The sequence below is a fragment of the Sinocyclocheilus anshuiensis genome, unplaced genomic scaffold (genome assembly GCF_001515605.1).
Source record: "Sinocyclocheilus anshuiensis isolate Anshui unplaced genomic scaffold, SAMN03320099.WGS_v1.1 scaffold73, whole genome shotgun sequence".
In the NCBI taxonomy this organism is placed as follows: Eukaryota; Metazoa; Chordata; class Actinopteri; order Cypriniformes; family Cyprinidae; genus Sinocyclocheilus; species Sinocyclocheilus anshuiensis.
The window spans coordinates 347864-352505 of record NW_015536460.1 but is presented as its reverse complement, the minus strand read 5'-3'; the positions used below and the strand labels follow the sequence as shown (position 1 = coordinate 352505).

Genomic DNA, 4642 nt, shown 5'->3' with positions numbered 1-4642 from the left:
CCCCCCCCCCCCCGCCAATTAATTACTACAATAACATTGTAACATTGGCCAAATATTTTATACACAAAATCATGATTCATAAATCTTGGAAAACCAGGAACATTCTGAAAACACGTATGGCACATGAAAGTGACTTAACGTCAGTAACCATCAAATACTTAAAGTAAATTAAACAAATATAAAATTTGAATTGCTATAGATATGTATCTATCCTGTATTGTATATCTGTTTATTGTATATGTATGTTTTTATTGTATTTCACATAGGCTAATTAAATTAAATGTCCATACTCTCTGTATTTAGATGACTGTCTTTAGATGCTATTTATAACATGGAAAATTGTGAAAATTGAATGTTCTTTTTAGTTCATGCAATATGAACTAACAGAGAACTTTGTGTTTATATCCATTAACACGATTGGATTTACTGGATAAGGATTAGGAATACCATTTAGAATTAAGAATACTAAAAATACTGGTCCCACTTTATATTAAGTGGCCCTAATACCCGTGTACTTACATAGTAACTAAATGTGTACGTAGTATGTAACCACAGTAGGTTTAGGGATATGTAAAGTGGGAGGAGTTGGATCTCAAGTTGGTGGAGTTGGTGCACCACTGTAATACCAGTGTACTTACATGGTAACTCCTCAGGAACTGTCCACTTAATATAAAGTGTAACATTCTGGACACCAACCACAATTTATATGTAAAGCCTAACTTACTGGCCACTGCTGTGTAACATCAGAGTAATTACATGTTAAATCCATAGGAATTGTTTACTTAATATAAAGTGTAACACTTTCTTTACCAAAAAGTGCTGTTAGTCCTGTTACACATTTGTACTTGCACATACCATTCAGTGGGTTGTTACATATGTGTAGTTACACAAACATTACAGCTGTAGATACTATGTACCAATGTGTACTGTGATTACATACTATGTACACATCCAGTTATTATGCAAGTACACGGGTATTAGGGCCACTTAATATAAAGTGGGACAAAAATACTTTTACTCAGTTTCTTCCAGTTAACATATTTTAGAGTTTGCCATAACAAGAAAGTGGTATTTTAATTCATGTGCTTGACTTCTCTGGAAATTACACGTTTAATATTAAGCTTCCTTGTATAAGCCCATCTATGCTTAGATTTTTAGCTGTTGTTTTATTTTAAATAAGCCATCATGTGGACCTCTTGGAATTTTGATGATTTTGCACTAGGGAGTGGGACGACCCCTGGTTGAGAACCACTGCAGTATAAGTACATTGGACAGCATTGTTACGACCCTCTCCTATTGCTCAGCCATGATATGTCTTGTGTGAATCAAGAGCCATTAAAGACAAAAGGTGAGAGTCTTGGTAATCCAGCTAATTTGATTTGCAATAAAGAGACTGGGCTTGGTAAAACCTCTTTTAAATATGCAGCCACTTCAGATTGGAATCTTCTCCAAAAGGAGATGAAGTTACAAAACTTAGTGTCTTATAACTATTTTAAGTCTTTATTATGTAATCTAGAGAGCAACTTCATGATGTGCAATTGTTTTTAACCGGTTATATGTTGGTTTTGTACATCAAAGTCTTCATATGGTCTCAATATAAAATCAAATAATTGTAATGTATTAGAATTTGTATTATTTCATATCTATTCACTTGTGCCTATTTTATTAAATGCCACAGGCAGAGATCAAACTCACCGGATTCCAGCTGTGTGTCCATGAAGAATGTCCGGTCTACTGCCATGCCAGTAACACTTAAGAAAAGACACATCAACTGATCTGAGGTACAACATTAGATAGATAGATTTACCTTTTTCATTTATGCTGTAATCTATTATTTCAATCATGATTCTCGACTGGTCATAAGCACATTCAAATCAAAGCTGATGAAGAAGTTTCAGTGTCTGTATTAAGGAACAACAAAGCACGGAAACCCAACACTCCTGAATGAGATTGAAATAGCACTGTACATCACAGAGAGTCAAAGTGCAGAGATCAGTAATGAGCATGAGGTGAGACACAATACAGGAGAGCAGCAGAAACAGAGGACACACCCATCAAATGCAGTGACATCTTTAGACCTTTACTTGGACAAAACAAACCTATCCGAACTGTGTTGACAAAGGGAGTCGCTGGCATTGGGAAAACAGTCTCTGTGCAGAAGGTCATCCTGGATTGGGCTGATGGGAAAGCAAATCAGGACATCCAGCTCGTATTTCCACTTCCTTTCAGAGAGCTCAATTTGATAAAGAGATCCAGATCTTCTGCAGGTTTTCTTCCCTGAAACAAAAGAAATGGAAATATCCAATGAAGTGTTGTTCATCTCTGATGGCCTGGATGAGTGTCGTCTGTCGCTAGATTTTCAGAGCGATGTGAGGTTGTGTGATGTAAGTGAATAAGCTACAGTGGACGTGCTGCTGATGAACCTAATTACAGGGAATCTGCTTCCCTCTGCTCTCATCTGGATCACCTCCAGACCAGTAGCAGCTGACCTCATTCCCTCGGAGTGTGTCCATCGAGTGACAGAGGTACATGGCTTCAATGATCCACAGAAGGAGGAATACTTCAGATAGAGAATTAGTGATCAGAGTCTGGCCAACAGGATCATCTCACACCTGAAGTCATCAAGGAGCCTCTTCATCATGTGCCACATCCCAGTGTTCTGCTGGATCTCAGCCGCTGTTCTAGAGAAGATGTTGAGTCAAGCAGAGAGATTCCCAAGACTCTCACTCAAATGTACACACACTTCCTGCTCCTTCAGACCAACATCAAACATCAGAAGGACTATGAGAAGAAAGTAAAAGATGAAGACATAATTCTCAAAATGGGGAAACTGGCTTTTCAACAGCTTGTGAAAGGCAACCTGATCTTCTAGGAGGAAGATCTGAGAGACAGTGGCATTGATGTGACAGAAGCATCAGTGTACTCAGGATTGTGCACTCAGGTCTTCAGAGGGGAGTGGCTTGAATCAGGGAAAAGTCTTCTGCTTTGTTCATCTAAGCATCCAGGAACATTTAGCAGCTCTATATGTGCACCTCTTCTTTACAATCAATAACATAAATGTGTTTGACCAAACCAAAAAAAGTGTTAAAGTTTCAAATCAAAATAAATAAAATTCAATATTTGAGCTGCATTAGAAAGCTATGGATGAGGCTTTACAGAGTAAGAATGGACATCTTGATCTTTTCCTGCGTTTCCTACTGGGTCTTTCAGTGGAGCCCAATCAAACTCTCTTACAAGAACTACTGGCACAGACAGGAAGCAGTTCCTACAACAAAGAGAAAACAGTACAATACATCATGCAGAAGATCACAGAGAATCACTCTCTAGAGAGATCCATCAGTCTCTTCCACTGTCTGAATGAACTGGGTGATGATTCACTGATACAGGAGATCCAAGGCTATTTGAAATCTGGAAAAATAAGAAGAACCAAACTTTCCTCTTCACAGGGGTCAGCTGTGGTTTATGTGTTGCTGACAAAACATAATATGAATGTGTTTGATATAAAAAGGTTTAGTGGAGCACAACATACAGCAGATGAAGTCCTGCAGAAATTGCTGCCTGTAGTTAAAGAATCCAGACAAGTTTGTCAAGTAACACTGATAACAATCACTACGCTGAATAAAAAAAGTCTTATCTGAAAAATAGAATTGTGTATTATCTGGTATATACAGTGGTGTGTTCTTATTTTTTGCATATTTGTCACACTTGAATGATTCAGATCATCAATAAAAGAATGACTCCGTAAAAAGAAACATGAAAACACTGCGGTGTTCTCGTAACGCGAAACTCAAACGCCAGTGACCCAATTTACTCTTCAAGTATAAAGTCCAGTGATATCGACCTCTTCAAGTTACGAACGGCACAGCAAATATACAATGCTGTGAAAAAGTTTGTGCCCCCTTCCTGCTTTTTATTTTTAATTTTTTGCATATTTGTCACACCTGAATGATTCAGATCATCAAACGAATTTTAATATTACACAAAGATAACCCGAGTAAATACAAAATGCAGTTTTGAAATAATGATTTCATTTATTAAGGGAAAAAAGCTGTCCAAACCTGCCTGGCCCTACATGACAAAGTAATTGCCCCCTAAATCTAATAACTGGTTGTGCCACCCTTTTCAGCAACAACAGCAATCAAGCATTTGCGAAAACTGGCAATGAGTGTTTCACATCACTGTGGAGGAATTTTGGCCCACTCTTCCTTGCAGAATTGTTTTAATTCAGCCACATTGGAGGGTTTTCGAGCATGAATGGACTGTTTAAGGTCATGCCACAGCATCTCAATCAGATTTAAGTCCAGACTTTGAATTGGCCTCTCCAAAACCTTCATTTTGTTTTTCTTGAGCCATTCAGAGGTGGACTTGCTGGTGTGTTTGGGATCATTGTCCTGCTGCATAACCCAAGTGCGCTCGAGGTCACAAACTGATGGCCAGACATTCTCCTTCAGGATTGTCTGATAGAGCGCAGAATTCATGGTTCCATCAATTATGGCAAGTCGTCCAGGTCCTGAAGATGCAAAGCAGCCCCAGACCGTCACACTGCCACCACCATGTTTGACTGTTGATATGATGCTCTTTTGATGAAATGCTGTGTTGGTTTAACGCCAGATGTAACGGGACACACACCTTCCAAAAAGTT

General features: G+C 38.5%; 1 pseudogene; it reads left to right on the top strand.

The window, feature by feature from the left end:
- Nucleotides 1-1722: 1722 nt before the first annotated feature.
- Nucleotides 1723-4642, top strand: part of LOC107697599 (NACHT, LRR and PYD domains-containing protein 12-like) — a 12824-nt pseudogene continuing 9904 nt past the window's right edge.